Here is a 13475-nt window from a genome sequence, read left to right as displayed (position 1 = left end):
CCCTGTCGGAGGGAGCCGTTGGTAAAGCAGGCTTCAGGAACCTGCGAGGAAAAAATGTCTCGACTCTCCAATCTGTACCCCTGGGATAATACTTGTACGATCTAGGGGTCAACTTGCGAGTGATCCCACTGCGCGCTGAGACTCTTGAGACTACCCCCCCACTGGTGGAGGGCTTCTTTTCCTGGGAAGGAGCTGCCTGCTGCAGTCTACTTCCCTTTCCTCTATGTCTGGGCAGATATGACTGGCCTTTTGCCCGCTTGCCCACATGGGAACGGAAGGATTGAGGCTGAAAAGACAGTGTCTTTTTCTGCTGAGATGTAACTTGGGGTAAAAAGGTTGGACTTCCCAGCTGTAGCCGTGGCCCCCAGGTCCGATGGACCGACCCCAAATAACTCCTTCCCTTTATACGGCAATACTTCCATGTGCCGTATGGGATCTGTATCACCTGACCACTGTCGTGTCCATGACATCTTCTGGGAGATATGGACAACGCACTTATCTTGATGCCAGAGTGCAAATATCCCTCTGTGCATCTCGCATACAGTATATATATAGAATGCATCCTATTAAATGCTCTATATCAATAAAATATTTTTAGTCAGGGAATTCGACCAAGCCAACCCAGCACTGCATCTCCAGGCTGATGGCGATCGCTGGTCGCAGTATAACCACCGTATGTGTGTATATACTTTTTAGGATATTTTTCCAGCTGCCTATCAGCTGGCTCCTTGAGGGCGGCCGTATCTGGAGACGGTAACGCCACTTGATAAGCGTGTGAGCGCCTTATCCACCCTAAGGGGTGTTTCCCAACGCGCCCTAACTTCTGGCGGGAAAGGGTATAACGCCAATATTTGCTATCGGGGTAAACCCACGCATCATCACACACTTCATTTTATTTTATCTGATTCAGGAAAAACTACAGGTAGTTTTTTCACTTCCACATAATACCCATCTTTTGTGGTACTTGTAGTATCAGAAATATGTAACACCTCCTTCATTGCCCTTAACGTGTGGCCCTAATGAGGAATACGTTTGTTTATTCACCGTCGACACTGGATTCAGTGTCCGTGTCTGTGTCGACCGACTGAGGTAAATGGGCGTTTCTTTAAAAACCCCTGACGGTGTTTCTGAGACGCCTGGACCGGTACTAATTGTTTGTCGGCCGTCTCATGTCGTCAACCGACCTTGCAGCGTGTTGACATTCTCACGTAATTCCCTAAATAAGCCATCCATTCCGGTGTCGACTCCCTAGAGAGTGACATCACCCTTACAGGCAATTTCTCCGCCTCCTCCAACATCGTCCTCATACATGTCGACACACACGTACCGACACACAGCACACACACCTGGAATGCTCTGACAGAGGACAGGACCCACTAGCCCTTTGGAGAGACAGAGGGAGAGTTTGCCAGCACACACCAAAAAAACGCTATAATTACATAGGGACAACCTTATATAAGTGTTTCTCCCTAATAGCATCTTTATATATATATTTATATCGCCAATTAGTGCCCCCCCCTCTCTGTTTAAACCCTGTTTCTGTAGTGCAGTGCAGGGGAGAGCCTGGGAGCCTTCTCTCCAGCCTTTCTGTGAGAGAAAATGGCGCTGTGTGCTGAGGAGATAGGCCCCGCCCCTTTTCCGGCGGGCTCGTCTCCCGCTCTTTAGTGAAGTTTGGCAGGGGTTAAATATCTCCATATAGCCTCTGGGGGCTATATGTGAGGTATTTTTAGCCAGTATATAGGTTTACATTTGCCTCCCAGGGCGCCCCCCCCCCAGCGCCCTGCACCCTCAGTGACTGCGTGTGAAGTGTGCTGAGAGGAAAATGGCGCACAGCTGCAGTGCTGTGCGCTACCTTTAGAAGACTGCAAGGGTCTTCAGCCGCCGATTCTGGACCTCTTCTTACTTCAGCATCTGCAAGGGGGCCGGCGGCGCGGCTCCGGTGACCATCCAGGCTGTACCTGTGATCGTCCCTCTGGAGCTGATGTCCAGTAGCCAAGAAGCCAATCCATCCTGCACGCAGGTGAGTTCACTTCTTCTCCCCTCTGTCCCTCGTTGCAGTGATCCTGTTGCCAGCAGGACTCACTGTAAAATAAAAAACCTAAGCTAAACTTTCTCTAAGCAGCTCTTTAGGAGAGCCACCTAGAATTGCACCCTTCTCGGCCGGGCACAAAAATCTAACTGGAGTCTGGAGGAGGGTCATAGGGGGAGGAGCCAGTGCACACCACCTGATCGGAAAGCTTTACTTTTGTGCCCTGTCTCCTGCGGAGCCGCTATTCCCCATGGTCCTTTCAGGAACCCCAGCATCCACTAGGACGATAGAGAAAGAAAGAAAAAGTTGCTAGTACTGCCTATCCTGTAATACCATCAAGGTATAGCCATGAATGGGTCTACTATCCATACTGATAACTTCCACCATCGATTCCCATTAGTGTAGCACTATCGAATGAGTGATAGGCCGGACTCAGTGGGCCACTAAAGTAAAGGAGGCTCAGCTTTTAGCGTGGGAAAGATAAAACATTGCCTTGCTCTCTGCCATTGATGGCAAAACACTAATACCCCTTTTACACTCGCACTCCCGGGTCACTCCCGGGATGCATTCCCGGGACTGACCCCTTTCACACTGCACTAAGACCTGGGATCGACCCGGGACAGCCCCATTTACACTGATCCCGGGATATCCCTGCAAATGCATTAGTATGTCATTAGAAATGGCCTTGGGCTCAGAAAAGATGACATCAGCTTTTCTGAGCCCAAGAAAGCTCCAATCCGAGTCCTTTTAACAGTCCCGGGATAGTGAATCCCGGGACGGACCCTTTCACACTACCCAGCTTCCCGGGACGGTCCCGGGACCAACCCTGCTTTAGACCTGGGATGAAATCCCGGGATGCTCGACCCGGGAAATTGTCCCTGTACCCTTTTACACTGACAGAAATCCCGGGATGATGCGCGTTCACGTGCAATATCCCGGGATTTTCATGCGAGTGTAAAAGGGGTATAAGAGTGTCCTACCCCATATGGTCTGACATTCTGCATAGTAGCTGGAAAGTAACATACGGTCAATCCAAGTTTCTTGCACCCTCCAGGTAGTGCGGAATTACAGTAGCCCAAACTACTACAATACTGAACAGATTCTGGCTGAAATTAGGCCATCAGGGGGGCGGGATGTGGTGCTGTTGCCAACGTTGTAAACGCCACAGCAACTTGCATCATCATCTAATTGGATTGACCCCATAGATCTGCTAATAGAAAAACCACAAATTGGTTGGATATCTGTGCGCTGTCTACAGCTGCTAATACGGGTATTCCTAACGAGGTTTCTCCACCCTCAAATTACATAGACATTGACAAACATTTAGGATACCACTGATTAAGCGCTGTGCGAAGATCAGGAATCAAAATCACATTCATATAGTCTCTTTTTCTTCAGTCCATTAGACCGGAAAAGAAAAGAGAAACATAGAACATAGTGCAGTATCTCTGGTTAAAAATTTAATGACATACAATACACATGAACATAAAATATCCTGGATAGCGATAAAATGACAGCTTGCGCTGTATAGGCATTCAAAGTAGTGGAAAATCCGGCACGGATGCAGGTAGTGGGTAATTACCAGAACAAGGTGGAAACTAGCGTGTGTAGTTCCTTAGGTGTGCTGACATCAAGGCTCGTCCAGCTGCAGCAGGAGTTGTCTTTCTGGTGTCAGTTCAGCCTTCTTGGTCTGGCATTGATGATACCACGTCCCTCTCCGGTTGGTAAAGTCCACTGGGGCACCCACGCGTTCCGACCCTGCCTGGGTCTTTCTCAAGGTTTTGCTCCGTTTGTGAATGCCTCACTTGCATATTGGTCCGGTTTAAAAATCCCACCCTCCACTGTGATTGGTCCCGGCACAGCTGGTCTCTATACATAGTGTACCTAATTGTCTCTGACACTCGTGCGCCGGGTACCTCCTCCCTGTCACACTCCCCCCGACTGTAACCAATCAAGATAATGCAGTCCGGAATCAGTCCGGTCACGTGATCTCCACTGGCGTCACGTGATTCTCTCCTTAGGTTTTCATATGCGGAAGCTTTAATGGTTTGTTACCATGGTCCCGTGAAGACGCGCTTATCATCACGTCATCACGTTTTTCCGTCATCACGTTTTTCCGTAACCATGACGACCGTTTGTTTCCGTCATTACATAATTACGTCATTCCGTCTTCGGGTTTGTTATTGTCACGGCAACCATTTACTTGGTGATTCCCGTGACTTCTATGATTATCATGGAGACCAGACCCCGCATTAGATATCGGACTGTTTTTTAGGAAGCTGATAGTGTAACGGATGGTGGTCAATCACTATTCTGTATAAATGCAGAGATATAAAGAAAGACGGTGGTTAGAAGCAAATTCATAATTAAAAAGACAAACTTAACCACAGTTCAGGGAAAAGGGGACATCTATCTTGCTGGAATTGAATATCACAAAAACCACTTCACCTCAAAGTCTAGGTTTAACCCTCCAGGTTGGAGGGTACCCATATCATATATGAGACGCATCTCGGCTTTTGCTAATTGGGTGGAGATATCACGTCTTCTCCATTGTCCCTGTACCCATTGTAAGCCTACAAATCGAGTGATAGCTGATATTGAACATCCATGCACCTTCTTAAAATGGTTAGAAAGTGCGTGGGTTTCCAAACCCTTTTTTATGTTTCTGATGTGTTCCCCTAGTCTAACTTTTAGCGGTCTTGAGGTCCGCCCTATGTAGACTAGGTTACATTCACATTCCACAGCATAAATCACGTTTTTTGTTGCACACGTTATAAATTGCTTAATTTCCAAGGATTTTTTATTAATCATCATTTGGCTTGTTTTGCTTTGGTTTGGCATTTTAATTTCTTTACAAGCCATGCAGGACATGCATCTATAGAAACCCTTAGATTTAATTCTCGAGGGGTCTTTTACTGGTGGACATGCACTCCTTACAAGAGTGTTACCTATATTTGGTGCCTTGCGGTATATACACACCGGTTTAGAGGGTAGGGCTGATCCCAGGATTGGGTCCTTTTTTAGAACTCCCCAATGTCGGGTCATGATCTTTTCAATTGACTTGTATTGATCGTTATAAGTAGTTACAAATGCCCATCCAAATTCTTTTTTATTAGGGTCGATATTCTTAGGGTCCCTGTTTTTGTCTGCCAATAAAACCCCTCTTTCAAGCCCCTCTATTTCTGTGGTGGCTTTCTCTATCCAATTCTTATTATAACCGCAGGCCATAAAATTCTCCCGCATCTTTCCTGCCTGTCTGTGGTAAAGTTCATTCTTTGAGCAATTTCTTTTTACTCTTTTCAATTGCCCTGCAGGTATAGATCGGAGCCAGTTGGGATGGTGACAACTGGCCGCATTGATGTAACTCAAGGAGTCTGTATTTTTGGTGTATGTTTTTGTGTGTAAATTATTATCTTCCACATATATGGTGATATCTAGGAAATTGATCGTTTCTCGACTTCTAGTAAAGGAAAACTCTATGTTTAGAGTGTTATTATTCAAATATGTGGAGAACTCATCAAGAGATCTATCATCTCCCCGCCAAAAGAATAAAACATCATCAATATATCGGGACCATGACACCAGATCCGCCCCAAATTGATGGCCTGCCCAAATGTGCTCATCCTCCCATCGACCCATGAACACATTTGCGTAACTTGGGGCGAATCTGGTGCCCATGGCGGTCCCGACCTTTTGCAGGAAGAAATCTCCTTTAAAAGAAAAATAATTATTTTGTAAGATGAATGTTACAGCCTCAATGAGAAACTTCTGTAATCCCTCTGTTAATTGACTTTTTTCCAGGGTTTTACTGACAGCTTTTATTCCATCCTGATGGTCAATAATTGTGTATAACGACCGTACATCGGCTGTCACCATGATCAGGTCTTTATCCCATTTAATATCTTTTATTAATTTAAGGACATCCTTGGTGTCCTTAAGGTGGGATTTATTCAGCGGTACCAAAGGCTGTAAATGATAATCCACAAATTGGGATAGGTTTGCTGTTGCTGAATCTATTCCCGATACTATAGGTCTCCCCGGTGGATCCACCAAACTTTTGTGGATCTTGGGGAGAACATATAGTACCGGGATTACTGGTTCTATATTAATTATGAACCTTTGTTCATCTTCACTCAGTATCTCATTTGTCCTATATTTCTCTATAAGGGACTGTAATTTTTGGTTAATTTCTAATGTGGGATCCGTTCGTAACTTCCAATAGGTGGTACGGTCTCCCAATTGTCTAAGAATTTCAGCTTCATAATCCACTGTATTCATTAAAACGATACCACCGCCTTTATCGGCTGGTTTAATCGTGATTTCTTCCATTTCTTGTAATCCCTTTAGGGCATTCCTTTCTTTGCCCGTCAGGTTATGTTTTTGTGTTCCCCTCCTTACTTTATTAAGATCATCACGAACAAGTGTGTAGAAGGTTTCTATAAAGTTACCTTTACAGAAGGTCGGGTAGAATACCGATTTTGGTTTAAAAGGTTTGTACTCTACCTCTTCAGGGGTTATCGAGCTTTCTGATTCCTTTCCTAAGAAGAATTTTTTGACAGTTAACTTCCTAATAAACCTTTGCAGATCCACAAAAAGAGAAAACTGATTAATATTATTCGAAGGCGCATATTTAAGTCCTTTTTCAAGGACACTCTTTTCATATAAATCGAGGGGGTGACTACTCAAATTAAAAATTTTCACCCTACCCGTTGGTGGATTTGGCCCTTCTTCTTCTGGATTTGTTATTTCCACATTACTTGATTCACCATCAGGATTTTTATCTTTAGGTGTTCTCAGGCTTTTCTTTTTCCTAGATTTTTTTACCTTATTGACCCTTCCTCCTCTCTTTCCCCTTTTTTTCCTTTTGGCTATTTGTATGGTTCCCTCCTCCCTCTCCTCCCTAAAAAAGGGGAGTAGGAGTTGGAGCCCTCTTCCCTCAAGACTTCAAATCTGTTGGGTCTTATTGTATCTCTTTCTGTAGTGTATGTTTTAAATCCTCTAGTTTCCCCTCCTTGTCTTTCTCTCCATCTATCTCTTGGATACTCATTTGTATCCCTTTTGTAAGATGATTGATTCAAATCCTGGTTCATTCTCCTCCAGTCTATTTGATTGTCAAATCTTTTATTTGGTTCCTCCCTCCTATTTGGGGTGTGGGAATAGCTAGATTTCATGTAGCCTTTAGTTTGTTTCCTTTGTGTAGGTATGCTCTGTTTAGGTCTAACTGCTGGCTGTTTTGCTTGAGTGGATTGCTCAGCCTCAGTGGGGGTTTTTATTACTCCTCCCACTTTAGATTCATGTTTATCCCTACAAAATTTCTTGCGCTTTCGTTCCACTAGAACTTTTTCATTTTTCTTAATATTAATCTCCATTCTTCCTTCTAATTCTGAATATTCTTTAGAGTTCAAAAAAGGGATGGTTAGATCCTTCTGTTTTTGAATTTCTATCTCTAAAGTAGCCAACTCTTTCTTTCTACCTTCAATAATCACTTTCATTAGTGAAAATGAGCACTCCTTCAGCACATTATCCCATTTAAATTTGAACTCCTCATTAGTATGTGTGAAAGACGCCATTTTGGTGATTACCAGTCCTTTTGGAATCATCTGGTGGGAGATATATCTTTCAAGTGTGACAATCTCCCACCAGATGTTGTTTTCCTTAAGTAACAGATTTTCAATCCTCCTCATCACAGATTCAAGATTATCATCTGAGGTGAGGACATATTCCCCCTCCTCATTGAATATGTTCTCTAGGACAGTTTTTCTCTCTTCTCTATATTTGAACATGACTGCTGCAACAAATGTCCAACACTGGAGAATAAAGCCAATAGAAAAACCACAAATTGGTTGGATATCTGTGCGCTGTCTACAGCTGCTAATACGGGTATTCCTAACGAGGTTTCTCCACCCTCAAATTACATAGACATTGACAAACATTTAGGATACCACTGATTAAGCGCTGTGCGAAGATCAGGAATCAAAATCACATTCATATAGTCTCTTTTTCTTCAGTCCATTAGACCGGAAAAGAAAAGAGAAACATAGAACATAGTGCAGTATCTCTGGTTAAAAATTTAATGACATACAATACACATGAACATAAAATATCCTGGATAGCGATAAAATGACAGCTTGCGCTGTATAGGCATTCAAAGTAGTGGAAAATCCGGCACGGATGCAGGTAGTGGGTAATTACCAGAACAAGGTGGAAACTAGCGTGTGTAGTTCCTTAGGTGTGCTGACATCAAGGCTCGTCCAGCTGCAGCAGGAGTTGTCTTTCTGGTGTCAGTTCAGCCTTCTTGGTCTGGCATTGATGATACCACGTCCCTCTCCGGTTGGTAAAGTCCACTGGGGCACCCACGCGTTCCGACCCTGCCTGGGTCTTTCTCAAGGTTTTGCTCCGTTTGTGAATGCCTCACTTGCATATTGGTCCGGTTTAAAAATCCCACCCTCCACTGTGATTGGTCCCGGCACAGCTGGTCTCTATACATAGTGTACCTAATTGTCTCTGACACTCGTGCGCCGGGTACCTCCTCCCTGTCACACTCCCCCCGACTGTAACCAATCAAGATAATGCAGTCCGGAATCAGTCCGGTCACGTGATCTCCACTGGCGTCACGTGATTCTCTCCTTAGGTTTTCATATGCGGAAGCTTTAATGGTTTGTTACCATGGTCCCGTGAAGACGCGCTTATCATCACGTCATCACGTTTTTCCGTCATCACGTTTTTCCGTAACCATGACGACCGTTTGTTTCCGTCATTACATAATTACGTCATTCCGTCTTCGGGTTTGTTATTGTCACGGCAACCATTTACTTGGTGATTCCCGTGACTTCTATGATTATCATGGAGACCAGACCCCGCATTAGATATCGGACTGTTTTTTAGGAAGCTGATAGTGTAACGGATGGTGGTCAATCACTATTCTGTATAAATGCAGAGATATAAAGAAAGACGGTGGTTAGAAGCAAATTCATAATTAAAAAGACAAACTTAACCACAGTTCAGGGAAAAGGGGACATCTATCTTGCTGGAAATTGAATATCACAAAAACCACTTCACCTCAAAGTCTAGGTTTAACCCTCCAGGTTGGAGGGTACCCATATCATATATGAGACGCATCTCGGCTTTTGCTAATTGGGTGGAGATATCACGTCTTCTCCATTGTCCCTGTACCCATTGTAAGCCTACAAATCGAGTGATAGCTGATATTGAACATCCATGCACCTTCTTAAAATGGTTAGAAAGTGCGTGGGTTTCCAAACCCTTTTTTATGTTTCTGATGTGTTCCCCTAGTCTAACTTTTAGCGGTCTTGAGGTCCGCCCTATGTAGACTAGGTTACATTCACATTCCACAGCATAAATCACGTTTTTTGTTGCACACGTTATAAATTGCTTAATTTCCAAGGATTTTTTATTAATCATCATTTGGCTTGTTTTGCTTTGGTTTGGCATTTTAATTTCTTTACAAGCCATGCAGGACATGCATCTATAGAAACCCTTAGATTTAATTCTCGAGGGGTCTTTTACTGGTGGACATGCACTCCTTACAAGAGTGTTACCTATATTTGGTGCCTTGCGGTATATACACACCGGTTTAGAGGGTAGGGCTGATCCCAGGATTGGGTCCTTTTTTAGAACTCCCCAATGTCGGGTCATGATCTTTTCAATTGACTTGTATTGATCGTTACAAGTAGTTACAAATGCCCATCCAAATTCTTTTTTATTAGGGTCGATATTCTTAGGGTCCCTGTTTTTGTCTGCCAATAAAACCCCTCTTTCAAGCCCCTCTATTTCTGTGGTGGCTTTCTCTATCCAATTCTTATTATAACCGCAGGCCATAAAATTCTCCCGCATCTTTCCTGCCTGTCTGTGGTAAAGTTCATTCTTTGAGCAATTTCTTTTTACTCTTTTCAATTGCCCTGCAGGTATAGATCGGAGCCAGTTGGGATGGTGACAACTGGCCGCATTGATGTAACTCAAGGAGTCTGTATTTTTGGTGTATGTTTTTGTGTGTAAAGGTCGGGACCGCCATGGGCACCAGATTCGCCCCAAGTTACGCAAATGTGTTCATGGGTCGATGGGAGGATGAGCACATTTGGGCAGGCCATCAATTTGGGGCGGATCTGGTGTCATGGTCCCGATATATTGATGATGTTTTGTTCTTTTGGCGGGGAGATGATAGATCTCTTGATGAGTTCTCCACATATTTGAATAATAACACTCTAAACATAGAGTTTTCCTTTACTAGAAGTCGAGAAACGATCAATTTCCTAGATATCACCATATATGTGGAAGATAATAATTTACACACAAAAACATACACCAAAAATACAGACTCCTTGAGTTACATCAATGCGGCCAGTTGTCACCATCCCAACTGGCTCCGATCTATACCTGCAGGGCAATTGAAAAGAGTAAAAAGAAATTGCTCAAAGAATGAACTTTACCACAGACAGGCAGGAAAGATGCGGGAGAATTTTATGGCCTGCGGTTATAATAAGAATTGGATAGAGAAAGCCACCACAGAAATAGAGGGGCTTGAAAGAGGGGTTTTATTGGCAGACAAAAACAGGGACCCTAAGAATATCGACCCTAATAAAAAAGAATTTGGATGGGCATTTGTAACTACTTATAACGATCAATACAAGTCAATTGAAAAGATCATGACCCGACATTGGGGAGTTCTAAAAAAGGACCCAATCCTGGGATCAGCCCTACCCTCTAAACCGGTGTGTATATACCGCAAGGCACCAAATATAGGTAACACTCTTGTAAGGAGTGCATGTCCACCAGTAAAAGACCCCTCGAGAATTAAATCTAAGGGTTTCTATAGATGCATGTCCTGCATGGCTTGTAAAGAAATTAAAATGCCAAACCAAAGCAAAACAAGCCAAATGATGATTAATAAAAAATCCTTGGAAATTAAGCAATTTATAACGTGTGCAACAAAAAACGTGATTTATGCTGTGGAATGTGAATGTAACCTAGTCTACATAGGGCGGACCTCAAGACCGCTAAAAGTTAGACTAGGGGAACACATCAGAAACATAAAAAAGGGTTTGGAAACCCACGCACTTTCTAACCATTTTAAGAAGGTGCATGGATGTTCAATATCAGCTATCACTCGATTTGTAGGCTTACAATGGGTACAGGGACAATGGAGAAGACGTGATATCTCCACCCAATTAGCAAAAGCCGAGATGCGTCTCATATATGATATGGGTACCCTCCAACCTGGAGGGTTAAACCTAGACTTTGAGGTGAAGTGGTTTTTGTGATATTCAATTCCAGCAAGATAGATGTCCCCTTTTCCCTGAACTGTGGTTAAGTTTGTCTTTTTAATTATGAATTTGCTTCTAACCACCGTCTTTCTTTATATCTCTGCATTTATACAGAATAGTGATTGACCACCATCCGTTACACTATCAGCTTCCTAAAAAACAGTCCGATATCTAATGCGGGGTCTGGTCTCCATGATAATCATAGAAGTCACGGGAATCACCAAGTAAATGGTTGCCGTGACAATAACAAACCCGAAGACGGAATGACGTAATTATGTAATGACGGAAACAAACGGTCGTCATGGTTACGGAAAAACGTGATGACGGAAAAACGTGATGACGTGATGATAAGCGCGTCTTCACGGGACCATGGTAACAAACCATTAAAGCTTCCGCATATGAAAACCTAAGGAGAGAATCACGTGACGCCAGTGGAGATCACGTGACCGGACTGATTCCGGACTGCATTATCTTGATTGGTTACAGTCGGGGGGAGTGTGACAGGGAGGAGGTACCCGGCGCACGAGTGTCAGAGACAATTAGGTACACTATGTATAGAGACCAGCTGTGCCGGGACCAATCACAGTGGAGGGTGGGATTTTTAAACCGGACCAATATGCAAGTGAGGCATTCACAAACGGAGCAAAACCTTGAGAAAGACCCAGGCAGGGTCGGAACGCGTGGGTGCCCCAGTGGACTTTACCAACCGGAGAGGGACGTGGTATCATCAATGCCAGACCAAGAAGGCTGAACTGACACCAGAAAGACAACTCCTGCTGCAGCTGGACGAGCCTTGATGTCAGCACACCTAAGGAACTACACACGCTAGTTTCCACCTTGTTCTGGTAATTACCCACTACCTGCATCCGTGCCGGATTTTCCACTACTTTGAATGCCTATACAGCGCAAGCTGTCATTTTATCGCTATCCAGGATATTTTATGTTCATGTGTATTGTATGTCATTAAATTTTTAACCAGAGATACTGCACTATGTTCTATGTTTCTCTTTTCTTTTCCGGTCTAATGGACTGAAGAAAAAGAGACTATATGAATGTGATTTTGATTCCTGATCTTCGCACAGCGCTTAATCAGTGGTATCCTAAATGTTTGTCAATGTCTATGTAATTTGAGGGTGGAGAAACCTCGTTAGGAATACCCGTATTAGCAGCTGTAGACAGCGCACAGATATCCAACCAATTTGTGGTTTTTCTATTGGCTTTATTCTCCAGTGTTGGACATTTGTTGCAGCAGTCATGTTCAAATATAGAGAAGAGAGAAAAACTGTCCTAGAGAACATATTCAATGAGGAGGGGGAATATGTCCTCACCTCAGATGATAATCTTGAATCTGTGATGAGGAGGATTGAAAATCTGTTACTTAAGGAAAACAACATCTGGTGGGAGATTGTCACACTTGAAAGATATATCTCCCACCAGATGATTCCAAAAGGACTGGTAATCACCAAAATGGCGTCTTTCACACATACTAATGAGGAGTTCAAATTTAAATGGGATAATGTGCTGAAGGAGTGCTCATTTTCACTAATGAAAGTGATTATTGAAGGTAGAAAGAAAGAGTTGGCTACTTTAGAGATAGAAATTCAAAAACAGAAGGATCTAACCATCCCTTTTTTGAACTCTAAAGAATATTCAGAATTAGAAGGAAGAATGGAGATTAATATTAAGAAAAATGAAAAAGTTCTAGTGGAACGAAAGCGCAAGAAATTTTGTAGGGATAAACATGAATCTAAAGTGGGAGGAGTAATAAAAACCCCCACTGAGGCTGAGCAATCCACTCAAGCAAAACAGCCAGCAGTTAGACCTAAACAGAGCATACCTGCACAAAGGAAACAAACTAAAGGCTACATGAAATCTAGCTATTCCCACACCCCAAATAGGAGGGAGGAACCAAATAAAAGATTTGACAATCAAATAGACTGGAGGAGAATGAACCAGGATTTGAATCAATCATCTTACAAAAGGGATACAAATGAGTATCCAAGAGATAGATGGAGAGAAAGACAAGGAGGGGAAACTAGAGGATTTAAAACATACACTACAGAAAGAGATACAATAAGACCCAACAGATTTGAAGTCTTGAGGGAAGAGGGCTCCAACTCCTACTCCCCTTTTTTAGGGAGGAGAGGGAGGAGGGAACCATACAA

This window comes from Pseudophryne corroboree, chromosome 5 (genome assembly GCF_028390025.1).
Source record: "Pseudophryne corroboree isolate aPseCor3 chromosome 5, aPseCor3.hap2, whole genome shotgun sequence".
Classification (NCBI taxonomy): Eukaryota; Metazoa; Chordata; class Amphibia; order Anura; family Myobatrachidae; genus Pseudophryne; species Pseudophryne corroboree.
This window is presented reverse-complemented; position numbering follows the sequence as displayed.